Consider the following 15463-nt stretch of genomic DNA (forward strand, 5'->3'; position numbering starts at 1 on the left):
GGCACTATTTCTTATTATTGCATTATTACTTCCAACAGGGGAGGCCGATGAGGACATATGTTGCAAATAAAATTACTCTGGGGTGCTGACTGTACTGGCAGAGGATGTTGAACCTTTTTGTATTCTTGCAAGGGCCATTTACTCCATGTGCTAACAGATATATTGGAGGTGACTTAGTTGCTATTGGCAACTTAAAATATTTGAGCAATACAAGTCTTCCTATTAACATAATGAGATAAAACCAATTCAATCTACCTAGTGCCACTTCTGCCAGTATTGCAAAATATTATAATGCAAATACATAACTCTGAATTGAATTTATAAGCTTTATTCGACATTTGTCATAAAAGCATTCACCTAGCCCTAATACAATAAATACTACTATTAAAAAGACTTCTAAAAATACATTAAACAGTTAAATGTCGATTAATACATGGTAAAAATTCATAACTCAGATAGGACACTTCTGTGCGGTGGTTGTTGTGGCTACGTCTGAATCCCTAACCGACCAAGCTGTCACCACCTTCTTCCTCTTGGACAGTCAAATGGAAACAAGTTAATCTTCTCTAGTTTGCAGGGTTGACCCTGAAGTCTGTTCTGTTATTTCTTTCCTCTTGGCAATGGGGACAGTTGTTAGTGAGTAGTCTATTATTTCAAAAAGTCTTTGGGCCCAGATCTGTGTTCCATTATTTATATGTCAAAGCCCAGGAGTGATGTCGCTCTTCTTTCTCCATCTGGAAACCTGACTTTGAAAGAAACCTTGCAGTGTATGTTAGTGTATACAAACGCTTTTATATTTTTCATCATTCAGAAGAGCTTTCACTTTCAGCTCTAGTTGTTAGTGCTGATGCATAAATAATAATGTTGTGAAAACTTGGAAAATGCAAGAAGCACCAAAAACATTATACTCTAATAATTCCAAGGCGAAACTTTCAAAGGCGGTAAAAATATATGCAACCATCTAAAGTCTGCAACTGTACTTCAACGGGCCTGGCAATAGTTGTGCTATGTACTGCTGTATGCTGTATGTTGGCTAGGTGAGGTAGGGAGGGAACTCTAAATGAAGGAAAGAACCTGGGAATTGTATTGGCTTTCCTATAAGACACTTCAAAGATATATCCATTATCCAAAAAAGAATTAAAATGACATTGTTGGTCACCCTTTTGGCTTTGTCAATGCACAACTTGCTTTGGCAACATCTTTGTGAAACTACATTGGTGTGAGAGCTGCTGAGCCCTCAACATTTTAACAAACATTGTAGGCCAAAAAACAGTACTCCTAGGAAATATGCAGTTGTATATTTTCTTAATATATATAACAATATTTGTAGTCCCTGGCGAATGTACTGCTTTAAAAGCATTTTAGCACATTCACCTTACAGTATAAATACACGTTATTTCCTGCAACTTTGAAGAACCTAGAAATAAAAAACATTAATATACATACATATTACTTCTTTTACACACTTATCTATATACACACACACACACACACAGACATGTATATCTATACTAATATAATAAAGAGAGAGCCCTAACTTTTGAGGCGGGTAATCTCAGGAACCACAGCACCAATCACAACACCCAATACAGCCTTGGAAAGGGCAGTTGTAGCAGAAGGACATAGGCTATGCAGACGCCCACCATATACATTTAGAAGGTAAAAGAACCGTGCCAGCAAAGTAGTCCCTTGTGGGTGTGTCTGTGTTGTGCTGTGGGCGTGTACTGGGGGCGTGACAAATGCTGGGGGCGTGTGGTACGTTCTGCCCTTCATGTCATGTCTCATATCGTGTTCTAATCCCACCCTGCTCCCTTTAAATACCCCTGCCCCCCATAATCATAACCCACCCTTACTACTTCAAATACGCCAACACCCTTAAACACTAACCCATCTTAACCCTATAAATATACCCTGTACCCCAAAACTCAAACCTATCCCTAAACCCTAAAAATCCCCTGTACCCCAAAACCCAAACCTAGCTCTGAACCCTATAAATACCCCTGTACCTCAAAACCAAAACCTACCCCTAAACCCTAAAAATACCCCTGTACCCCAAAACCCAAACCTAGCACTGAACCCTAAAAAAACCACTGTACCCCAAAACCCATACCTACCCCTGAACCCTAAAATACCCCTGTACCCCAAAACCCAAACCTAGCCCTGAACCCTTAAAATACCCCTGTACCCCAAAACCCAAACCTACCCCTGAACCCTAAAAATACCCCTGTACCCAAAAACCCAAACATAGCCCTGAACCCTAAAAATAACCCTGTACCCCAAAACCCAAACCTACCCCTGAACCCTAAAATACCCCTGTATCCCAAACCCCAAACCTAGCCCTGAACCCTAAAAATACCCCTGTACCCCAAAACCCAAACCTAGCCCTGAACCCTTAAAATACCCCTGTACCCCAAAACCCAAACCTACCCCTGAACCCTAAAAATAACCCTTTACCCCAACACCCAAACCTATCCCTGAACACTAAAAATACCCCTGTACCCCAAAACCTATACCTATCCCTAAACCCTAAAACTACCCCTGTACCCCATAACCCAAAACTATACCTGAACCCTTAAAATACCCAAACACCCCAAAACATATACCTCAGTACCCCAAAACATATACCCCTATACCTATACTTACCTTATCCAAACATTAAAAAACATGCTTTTACCATTCATGCATTTACAACAAATTTTGTTGTAAATGTATGCGTCGTAAAAGCGTATAAAATGTAATAACATGCGTTATAATGGCATTGCGGAGTCATGGTACTTTCGTAATGAAATTATGCGAAGTGATGGTATGCGGAAAGAAAGTTGCAGAATAATGGGTGTTTACCCTCCCCCGGTAAGTACATTGGTGGCACGGCGGACCACATCTCCAGCAACATACTCATATTTTTTCACCACACATTTGAAAAATGCACAGGTCTCTCTCATTGATGGCCAGCACCGACATTAACTTTTAGACACGCCACAAATTCTAGAATTGCGAACTTTAGAGCTGGGGAGCTATGTTCAAATCTCGGCATCAGCTCAACATCCTGTGATTCCAGGCAAATCGCTTTGTCTCCCCGTGCCTACCAAAAATGAATGTGTTCTTCTGTAATGTAAATTGTGCTCATGCCATGTTGTCGAGTTTGCGCTATATAATATTGCAAGGGAAAATAAAGTAGGGAAACTCGAGTTCACACACTACTGAACGTGCACTCTTAAGTGCATCAGCAGTGCACTGTGAATCGGAGCGTTTCACAGGCCTGTCACAGATAAGAAATGCTATCAAAACGAAATCCTACCAAACAATATACTACTGGCCGGCAACATTTCATACCAGGACAACGTCTGGACGGGCTGCTAATATATATATATATATTCACTTAAAAAACCATAGGTTTCAGGCCTTATATAGTTAGGAATTAGCATTTTAAAACCTTGCAAATTCACTTAAAAAACCATAGGTTTCAGGCCTTATATAGTTAGGAATTAGCATTTAAAAAACCATTGAAATTGCTCCTATATAGTTAGTTGCACTAACTATATTTCGCGCACCCGCAATCCACTGCTGATGATGTCACATATTACATCATTCATGACATGGTCACTGGCATCACTGATGACATCACTTTTGACATCTCAAATGACATCACTGATGACATCTCATTTGACATCACTGATGAGCGTACCCCGAGATTATTTTGATTTTTTTTTTTTTTTTGCCCTTGGGGTCCTTTTTGGACCCCTGAGAAGGGCTAGGGGGTTGGGGGGTCTCTACCCTGCCCCTTTTCGTGTTTTCCACTCTTGTTTTGGGCTCTCTTGTGCCTCAGTTCTCCTGAAAAACAAGATAGTGGCCAACACTTCCTGGTTTGGACAGTTTGGAATGTTGACAGTCGACTTCCAGCCAATCAGAAACTCGCTCGCGCACGTAAGGGTACGCGCACGTACGTGTACGGTACGCGTACCGTACGCGTACGGTGTGCGTACGGTGAGCGCATATAGATATATAATTTGCTCAAATTCAATTTTCTCAACAACTACTGGAGAGATTTTCACCAAATATAGAAAAGGCACTACTGCATACCAGGCCCTACCATTTTGCCAAGTTTGGTGTAATTCCATTCAGCCGTTCGGGCTGTAGCTGTGTCTAAAGGTCCCTATGGAAATTAACATGGGGAAAAGACGTTTTGGGACCCCCCTTTTTTCTCGGCCCCCGCTTGACGAATCCCACCGAAACTTTCAGGGAATAAGCGGAGCAGAGCGAAGCAATTTTAGGGAAAATTACACGCAGATTCCTCAATCGGCGCCAATGTTATTCCCAATAGAAAGTTGGGGATTTCCTATGGGGATGTATGACGTTACAACGCATACCATTAAAACTACCTACCATTACAACGCGACCATTACAACGCATACCATTACAACGCATAGTGCTTAGAGGTGCTGGATAGTGGTAAGTATAATTTACTATTCCAACTCCAGTCCCCGTGGACACTAGGGAAGGTGTTGGATAGTAAATTAAACTTATTCCCTATCCTAGAGCGCCCCCCAGCGCAATGCGTTGTAATGGTATGCGTTGTAAAAGTTGCGTTGTAATGGTAGGTAGTTGTAAAAGTTGCGTTGTAACAGGTGTATACCTCCTATGGTAACTAGGTCCTAACTATATCTACCTACTGGCGACCGCCAGTATGTAATATAAATATAAATATATATATATATATATATATATATATATATATATATATATATTCCATATGTAACTGCTCCCAGATTGAAGACACCCACACAACCTTTCCTTTCCCCTGTGACGCCCAGCCAATGATGGAAATGTAATTAAGGAGGTGAAGGTACAGCGGCCCCTACTAAAGACATAAACAGATGCTTGACTACAATGCCCAGCATACAGTGCAAGTACACGCCCACTGAGGCAGAATGTGAATATAAAGCACCGGTAAGAACTGTGCAAGCTGTTTCCTTTCCCCTGTGACAGCCAATGATTAAGGGAAGTTGTCCCAAAACGCGTATGGCGCTAGCGCAAGACTTTCGCTGTAATGAAACGGATCAATCTCCTGCTGCCTGCCAAATAAAGGAGGGTCAAATGGAAACGGTGTGTGGGTGTCTTCAATCTGCGAGCAGTTACATATGGAGTATGTTGACCTTCCGCTCTGGCCACGAAGACAACCCCACTGCTGGAGGAGCAGGTCTATGTGCCATGCAACCGAGGCACAATTGGGAACAAGGCACCAGTTTTGGTGAGGCGCAAGTGAAGCAGCAGGCTGGCCCTGCTTTTCATAAGCGACCCAATGGAAATGTAATTAAGGAGGTGAAGGTACGGCAGCCCCTTCTAAAGGACATAAACAGATGCTTGACTACAATGCCCAGCATACAGTGCAAGTACACGCCCACTGAGGCAGAATGTGAATATAAAGCATCGGTAAGAACTGTGCAAGCTGTTTCCTTTCCCCTGTGACGCCCAGCCAATGATTAAGGGAAGTGGTCCCAAAACTCGTATGGCGCTAGCGCAAGACTTTCGCTGTAATGAAACGGATCAATCTCCTGCTGCCTGCCAAATAAAGGAGGGTCAAATGGAAACGGTGTGTGGGTGTCTTCAATCTGCGAGCAGTTACATATGGAGTATGTTGACCTTCCGCTCTGGCCACGAAGACAACCCCACTGCTGGAGGAGCAGGTCTATGTGCCATGCAACCGAGGCACAATTGGGAACAAGGCACCAGTTTTGGTGAGGCGCAAGTGAAGCAGCAGGCTGGCCCTGCTTTTTATAAGCGACCCAATGGAAATGTAATTAAGGAGGTGAAGGTACGGCGGCCCCTACTAAAGGACATAAACAGATGCTTGACTACAATGCCCAGCATACAGTGCAAGTACACGCCCACTGAGGCAGAATGTGAATATAAAGCACCTGTAAGAACTGCGTACGCTGTTTCTTTTCTCCTGAGACGCTCAGCCAATGATGAAGGGAAGTGGTCCCGAAATGCGTATGGCGCTGGCGCAAGACTTTCGCTGTACAGAAACGAATCAATCTGCTGCTGCCTACCAAATAAAGGAGAATCACATGGAAATGTTGTGTGGGTGTCTTCAATCTGCGAGCAGTTACATATGGAGTATGTTGTGGTCCACTCTGGCCACGGAGACAACCCCACTGCCGGAGGAGCAGGTCTATGTGCCATGCAACCGAGGCACAATTGGGAACAACACACCCGTTTTGGTGAGGCGCAAGTGAAGCAGCAGGCTGGCCCTGCTTTTTATCAGCAACCCGATGGAAATGTAATTAAGGAGGTGAAGGTACGGCGGCCCCTACTAAAGGACATAAACAGATGCTTGACTACAATGCTCAGCATACAGTGCAAGTACACGACCACTGAGGCAGAATGTGAATATAAAGCACCGGTAAGAACTGTGCACGCTGTTTCCTTTCCCCTATGGCGCTCAGCCAATGATGAAGGGAAGTGGTCCCGAAATGCGTATGGCGCTGGCGCAAGACTTTCGCTGTAGAGAAACGGATCGATCTCCTGCTGCCTGCCAAATAAAGGAGGGTCAAATGGAAACGTTGTGTGGGGGTCTTCAATCTGCGAGCAGTTACATATGGAGTATGTTGTGGTCTGCTCTGTCCACGAAGACAACCCCACTGCCGGAGGAGCAGGTCCATGTGCCATGCAACCGAGGCACAATTGGGAACAACGCACCCGTTTTGGTGAGGAGCATGTGAAGCAGCAGGCTGGCCCTGCTTTTTATCAGCGACCCAATGGAAATGTAATTAAGGAGGTGAAGGTACGGCGGCCCCTACTAAAGGACATAAACAGATGCTTGACTACAATGCCCAGCATACAGTGCAAGTACACGCCCACTGAGGCAGAATGTGAATATAAAGCACTGGTAAGAACTGTGCATGCTGTTTCCTTTCCCGTGTGGCGCCCAGCCAATGATGAAGGGAAGTGGTCCGGAAACGCGTATGGCGCTGGCGCAAGACTTTCGCTGTACAGAAACGGATCAATCTGCTGCTTCCTGCCAAATATATTAGGGTCAAATGGAAATGTTGTGTGGGTGTCTTCAATATGCGAGCAGTTACATATGGAACCGAATCCCCGAATCCCTGGGAAGGCTGGAGAGCAGTTGCGGGTTTTCAGGTAAGACAGTGAAAGTCTGTGCAACCAAAATCAGTAAATACTGCAAGGGTTTATGGGAGAGGTAGTCCCGTTTTGTGTGAAAACTACATATAACGGGCAGTGAATTTCACAAGTAACAGACAAATCCGTGGAACTGCTAAACATGTCTGCGGAATGGGAGAAAGAGCGGGAGGAGGCCGCACTGGATGTATTTGCTGACGCGGACACAAGCACGGCAGTTAAGAGCAAGAAAGCAGACACGACAACAGTACCTGATAAAGGCAATAGCACCAAAAACTTATGTGCAGAATCAGAAAAACTTCGGAAAAAAGAAGTGTCCAAATGGTGGGAGATCAAGTCCCTGCAACGTTATCTGGATGTGGGGACGGTACCACGCGAACTAAGAATATTGGTAGCCCCCACGTATGAGAACCCAGACCCGGCTATGCTGCAAGATTGGGCGGATAATAACGCCCAAGCTTCTCAAAACATGCTTAAAATATTGATTAAATATGCGGCTAGTGATCGGGATAAAATAATATCCAGAATCGAAGAAATACTCAAGGATCTGGATGCAAGGGAAAATAAAGAGGAAATAGCCACCGCATTGAAAGAAATAAAAAATAGACTCTCCAAATTAGAAGAAGAAATAAAGGAACGGAAAGCAATAAAATTCCAGCGAGACCGGAATGATTATATAAATGGCCGAATATATACATTTGCCAGGAAGTTCGATAACATAAAGAGGCAACAGCTATCAGCAACAGCGAGCGGGTTACAAACAGCACCCGCCACAAGTGGAACTGATCTAAGTACCTCGGTGGAATCAGATCAAGAAAGCAGCAGCTCCATGGTCTTAACAGGCCAAATTCCGAATCCAGCCCAAGAATTGGCTTATTTTCGATTACAGCGCCTCAAATCCTTAAGGCCTCGGATAAACTCACGACCAGACTGGAACAAAGGCAAATCAAACCAAGACAAAAAACAAAAAGCAGAAGAAGAAAGGACAGACGCTGGGGGTGGCGGCGCCACAAAACAAACCAAGCCAAAATACAGAAAGAACAAGAAACGATAATGGATGACGAATTAAAGAATAATCTGGACAATACGGTTATCAATTTAACCGATCTTGAACTGACACCAAGCGAAACTAAAATACTTTCATTGGGATTAACGTATTTCACACCCACAAATTTTGATTATACTCAGACCCGAATAGATTTGTTCCAATTCACACGAAAACTTAAGTTGCAAAAATACTTTATAAACTGTACAAACAAAAGAACGAACTTGGTAGAATCTGGCCAAGAAATCGATAATATTCTCAGTATTGCGGACATGGCAACCTTGGGAGATCTCAATGCCCTCGAATATGAGGAATCATTAAGCCAACTGACACCTGGTGAAATAGCTAATCTGGCCAATTTGAATGCATATCAAACTACTGAAACACAGTTTAAACCAAAATCTGTGTTTATGCCAGTTTTACTAAAGGATGGGCTAGACCTTTTTTCTGAAAATGTGATAAAGGATTTAAAAGAACTGTCACTTTTGAGCACAAGACAATTTTGCACTAAAGACCATAACCGGAGAGTAGAATATGGTGCTTTAATTGCAAAAATACAAACCAGGTCTGATATCGTAGTACGTTGGTCAGATAAGGGTGGAAATATAGTGTTGTGGTCACTTAAAATGTACAATGAGGAAGCTATGACTCAGTTACAGGATCAAGAATGCTATTGCCGAGTGAGCCCCAACCTAATAGTTGGAATACAAGAAAGGTATCACGGGGAACTATATAAATGGAGGAATATGGGTCTAATTAGCAAAGCAGAATTTAATTTCTTGAAAAACGATTACCCTACTACACCGCAACTATACCTGATACCCAAAATTCATAAAAATCCAACGCGACCACCTGGAAGACCAATCATATCCGCTATTGGCGGTCTGTTCGAGAATACCAGCACCTATGTTGACCACTTCCTACAACCGTTTGTAAAAGATCTACCCGCCTACATACAGGACAGTGGGGATTTCCTTAAACAATTGTATGACTTTGATTGGGATTTTGAGTATGTGTTCATGACGTTAGATGTTCAAGCATTATACACGAGCATCCGTCATATAGATGGTTTGAAAGCTTTGGAACACTACTTAAACAAGAGACCCATAGCATTATACCAACACTCCTTAATGATATTGCTGATGGTGGAATGGTGTCTGAACAACAACACATTTTTGTTTGACAAACTACACTATAAACAACTGCAGAGTTCGGCCATGGGTACTTGCTTCTCCCCCAGCTATGCGAATCTGCATATGGGCTGGTGGGAGGAGCAGGTATTAGCCACCAAATATGCTGAAATCTTGTCTGAAAATGTAGTGTTATATAAACGCTACATAGATGACATCTTTATTCTATGGAGAGGGACTACTGAGAGTGCAGAGTCTTTTGCAAAAAATCTTAATGAAAATAGCCTAAACCTAAAATTTACATGCTCTACTAGCAAGGAAATGCTCCAATTTCTAGACATAGAACTCTATGTAGAGCACAATAAGATACAGACAAGGACATACAGGAAGGAAACGGCAGGTAATGCAGTGCTTCATGCACTTAGCTTTCATCCTACAAAACTCAAAGAGTCTATCCCCTATTCCGAATGCCTGCGCATGACACGCAATTGTAGCACGGAAGCAGGCGTAGAGAAGGCTAAAACTGACCTGTTTGAGAGACTGAAAAAAAGGGGTTACAAACCGCAAACATTAACTAAAGCTGAACAAAAATGTAAAACTAAAAATAGGAAGGATCTGTTATTTTCCAAGGATTTGGAGAATAAAGATAAACAAACAAAGGCCACATTGAACATCCCAAGGATGCTAACTGGATTTAACATGTACCACAACCAAGTAAGGAGAATTCTACAAAAGCACTGGCCACTGATAAAAAATGACCCAGTGATAGGACATCTGAATGGCAACAGACCTTCTATAACATTCAGGAAGGCAAAATCAATGCGTAGCCAATTAGTTTGTAATTCACCAACACTGGTAAAACCCGCCACTTGGCCGCCACCTCAGAAAGGGTTCAGTAAATGCACTAAGTGCAAAGCCTGTAAACAAGGTATAAACACGAAAGAGGTTATCGTGCCAATCAGGAAAAAACCCTATATCATCAGGGGCGGATACTCATGTAAGACCGAGTATGCCGTATATGTTCTGGTCTGCAGTTGTGGTAAACGCTATGTTGGGAGCACAATTCATCAAGCCCACGTCAGAATTCTCCAATATCTGCGTGCGATCACAAATATTGACCCAACTTATCCAGTGGCCAGACATATAAACACACAACATGATGGGAATATTAAGCATATCTCCTACTATGTTATAGACAGTGTCCCTAAGAATCCCAGGGGAGGGAATCGCAGACTAGCCCTAAGACGTCTAGAATCAAGATATATTATCTTGTTAAACTCTAAAATTCCCAATGGACTGAACTCGGACGAGGCCTTAACTGTACATTTATAACCCAGTGATAAGCGTCTCCCGCTTTTAAACCCATTCCATGAACAACTCTGCACACAAAAAATTCATTGTGAAACTTTATTGTTTAGTTTAAAATGTATGATTTATATTTTGTATGACACATAATCATCAACCGTTTGCCATGTATATATGTAAATAATGGTTAACAATTTTGCCATGCCTATTGTCATAGAAGTATATGAAAATTACCCCAGCAGCGCTTAATATGTGCGTATGAGCTATCTACTCCACTTGGAGACGATGTGTAGTGAAACAGAATTGCAAATAATAGGCAAATTACTCTTAGTACTTTAAAAATATGTATATTCTGTGTGCTACGTTGTAACTGTGCTCCCGTAGTTTCGACACAACACTATTATCTTCTGTGAATGCTCTGACCCATTATGATACAAAGGCATGAAAAAGCACTAATCGTGTCTGGGCTGAGAATGTTACCAACTATACAATGACAATAATTGTATAGTAAAGTTGCGAAGAACTGTGATGTGCGTATATATTTACAATATATTTAATCAATTTGAGATTACTTTTTGCAACCGTTATGGAAAATGTAGGAAACTATCATGACTTCACAGTCGCTGTTCTTTCTCAGTCGATTGAAATGTTATATCTATTTCAATGTTTATTTTATGGTTAAAAACGGTAAATTTAGCATTTCACAGAAACTACCAAATCTTCTATGTCTATGTCTATATGTGCCTGGACCATGACTCATGGTAACTATGGTAATGGATAGCCAATCATGACAGAGGGTCTGTTTTTGATGTGTCATCATGTTAAGTGTTATATATACTGATGTTATTCACAGCAGAGTAAGTGAGCAAGGCGGAGGCTTCCGCCGAAACGCGTCTTTGCAGCATGTCGGATTAAATACTTTTCCTTGAGTCAAATTCATGGAGTCAGTGCCTTCCTTTTATCGTATGGGAATCGGATTGGTAAACAATATATATATATATATATATATATATATATATTCACTGAAAAAACCATAGGTTATAGACCATATATAGTTAGGAATTCGCATTTACAAAACCTTATTTTACTCACACAAAACCATTGAAATTCCATATATAGTTAGTTGCACTAACTATATATCGCGCACCCGCAATCCACTGCTGATGATGTCACATATTACATCATTCATGACATGGTCAGTGACATCACTGATGACATCACTGATGACATCTCAAATGACATCACTGATGACATCTCAAATGACATCACTGATGACATCACTGATGACATCTCATTTGACATTACTGATCACATCACTGATGATATCATTCATGTGATAATACGATGAACCTCTTCAGACTCTAATATAACCTTAGATACAATCAGTGTAAACAGACACTCACAGACTGTCACTCATCCATGGAGTTACTCACACACCTAGTCAGTCAATCAAAGAATCAATCACACCTCCATTTCCTCAACTATACAGTTATACAAACTTTACTTATTCAAACATATACTAACACATATTAACTCTCTTATACAATCCCTGATACAAGTTCACAATGATCCATACAGCCACTCACACATTCACTGGCTCTTATGCACAGTTATTTATATATGTCAACTCTCACATGTACTGTGTTTTACATATGTACTTACTTTGACATGTAGCACTGAGATATCCATTCACTCACCAATACACTCATGCACACAGTCAACCGCCCATACAGCTGTTTCCACATGCACTTTTGAAACCATACATCTAGTGAATCAACTGCTCACACATCTATGCACAGAGTCATACACCTCCCAGCCACCCACACACACACTCAGTCTCCCATACAAATACTTGGGCAACCAATCAATAACCCATATAGTTACTCATATAGCTACTTATCAACACATGCAACAGTTTACAGAACAACAGACATAATGATGCACAAATTAAGACAGTTTAGTCACTAACCCATGCACTCAGTGAGACACATTTAATCACTCACTCATACAGTCAGTCATGCACCTACTAAATCCTTCATCCAGACACTTATACATCCACTCATTCTTCAATATGTAAGACATATTTTAACTTTACAGAAACATACAGTCACTGGATGTTGTCATCAGTGATGTCATCAGTGATGTCATTTGAGATGTCATCAGTGATGTCATCAGTGATGTCACTGACCATGTCATGAATGATGTAATATGTGACATCATCAGCAGTGGATTGCGGGTGCGCGATATATAGTTAGTGCAACTAACTATATATGGAATTTCAATGGTTTTGTGTGAGTAAAATAAGGTTTTGTAAATGCGAATTCCTAACTATATATGGTCTATAACCTATGGTTTTTTCAGTGAATTTTCAAGGTTTTGTAAATGCTAATTCCTAACTATATATGGTCTATAACCTACGGTTTTTTCAGTGAATTTTCAAGGTTTTGTAAATGCTAATTCCTAACTATATATGGTCTATAGCCTATGGTTTTTTCAGTGAATATATATATATATATACATACATATATAAACATATATCATCTGTATATCTACATATAAATACAAACATAAATGCATGTATACATATACTTATATGCATTTTAGGGTTGTTAGGGCGTTTTCGTGTGTATTATGTTGCTTTTTTAGGGCTTTTGGGTCAATTAAGTAGGGTTCCCGGAGCCTAGGGCTGAGGGGCCGGTTCAGTTTCGTGCGTATTGGTGTTGGCAAGGTTTTGAGGGATTTTGGCGGTTTTTGGTCGAGATTTGGCCGTTTTATGGCTTTTTTTGTGTTTGCAGGGGGCGCGTATTCGGGTTGAAATTCGTCCCCGTTCCAGTGGATGGATTAGGCTGATTTTTGGTGAGATGTTAGGGAATCGCTGGAACTAGTGTCCAGCCAAGTTTGAAGCGGATCGGAGCAGTGGAAGTGCTTTAAAGAGCAATTTTTGTGCGGAGTAGCGAATTGTCATGTTATTCAATGGGAGTTTTTGGTGCGCATGGAGAAGGTGAATTTGGGGTGTTCCAGTTGCGCTAGAGGGACGGGGCTTGGGTGAGCTGTAGGGAGAGTGGATCAGCAGGTGTGCCGGATTTTTGGGATTTGTTGGCCGAAGGGAAGGGTGTGCTTGGGCAAAGTCGATTTGGTGAAAACGGTGCGTTATTTACATGAAAGTTGAAAAAACACTAATAAAAGCAAAGCTAAAAAGCCACCTCATTACAAACAGAATGGCTTTAACTTAAACGAGGGCGAGATCTATTGCATTTTCAATGCTTGTTTACTTTGGTTCCATCAAGAAGGCATTCAGATGTGTCACACATTTGCCATAAATTCTGAATGTTAGCACTCTAGTTGCACATTAGATCACTGTAGTAAAGCTACTGCTCACCAGGGACGTCTGCTGCTGGTATTCAAAGTGCATGTTTCAGTCTGCATGTCAGAATTTTTTTAATGAAATAGAAGAGGATTTGAGAAGTCACTCAAAATGATCCCTAATTTTTCTTTCTGAAGCACTAATCATACTTTCTATGGCAAAATTAACCCCCTCATGTTGTTCCTTTTTAAATTGAGTGTTTTCAGACTTACCACTTCATTCCAATCAAGATGGCTTCTGGTGTGCCATACTTTTGTCATAAGTAAGACTGTTAGCGCTCTAGTTGTTCTTTAGAACACTCTGGGACATTCTGTCCTTGGGCTATACTTGGGGTACATCTGGGTGATATTTGGGCTACATTTAGGCTCTTTTGTCTCTGGTGGCCATCTTGCGAGACTATGTCAGAATTTTTTAATGAAATTGAAGAGGGTTTGAGAAGTCACTCAAAATGTGCCCTAATTTTTCTTTCTGCAGCACTAATCATAATTCATATGGCAAAATATACCCCCTCATTTTGTTCCTTTTTAAATTAAATGTTTTAAGAGTTACCACTTTATTCCAATCAAGATGGCTTCAGGTGTGCCATACCTTTGTAATAAGTAGGACTGTTAGCGCTCTAGTTGTTCTTTAGAACACTCTGGGACATTCTGTCATTGGGCTATACTTGGGCTACATCTGGGTGATATTTGGGCTACATTTGGGCTCTTTTGTCTCTGGTGGCCATTTTGGGAGACTGCATGTCAGAATTTTTTAATGAAATAGAAGAGGATTTGAAAAGTCACTCAAAATGTGCCCTAATTTTTCTTTCTGCAGCACTAATAATACCTTCTATTGCATAATATACCCCCTCATTTTGTTCCTTTTTAAATTAAATGTCTTAAGAGTTACCACTTTATTCCCATCACGATGGCTCCAGGTGTGCTATACCTTTGTAATAAGTAGGACTGTTAGCGCTCTAGATGTTCTTTAGAACACTCTGGGACATTCTGTCATTGGGCTATACTTGGGCTACATCTGGGTGATATTTGGGCTACATTTGGGCTCTTTTGTCTCTGGTGGCCATTTTGGGAGACTGCATGTCAGAATGTTTTAATGAAATAGAAAAGGATTTGAGAAGTCACTCAAAATGTGCCCTAATTTTTCATTCTGCAGCACTAATCATACTTTCTATGGCAAAATATACCCCCTCATGTTGTTTCTTTTTAAATTAAATGTTTTAAGAGTTACCACTTTATTCCAATCAAGATGGCTTCAGGTGTGCCATACCTTTGTAATAAGTAGGACTGTTAGCGCTCTAGTTGTTCTTTAGAACACTCTAGGAGGCTGCAGTAGAACACAAAGGAATCAACTGACAGTCCTGACATAGAATGCGAAATTTCCTAGCTAACGTAACGGAAAGTTTCAATTCTATTAAGGACTAGGAGGCGAGGATTATGCAGTCCTTTCTTCTCTTTATTATAATCAGCACTTCAAAGAAAA

The 15463-nt window shown here is 41.2% G+C and overlaps 1 protein-coding gene across 4 annotated transcripts in view; it reads left to right on the plus strand.

Moving 5' to 3' along the window:
- The window catches only part of LOC147662962 (uncharacterized), a 260578-nt gene that overhangs the window by 204410 nt on the left and 40705 nt on the right, over positions 1 to 15463 (plus strand). The window lies entirely within an intron of this gene.

This window comes from Lissotriton vulgaris, unplaced genomic scaffold (genome assembly GCF_964263255.1).
Source record: "Lissotriton vulgaris unplaced genomic scaffold, aLisVul1.2 SCAFFOLD_936, whole genome shotgun sequence".
In the NCBI taxonomy this organism is placed as follows: Eukaryota; Metazoa; Chordata; class Amphibia; order Caudata; family Salamandridae; genus Lissotriton; species Lissotriton vulgaris.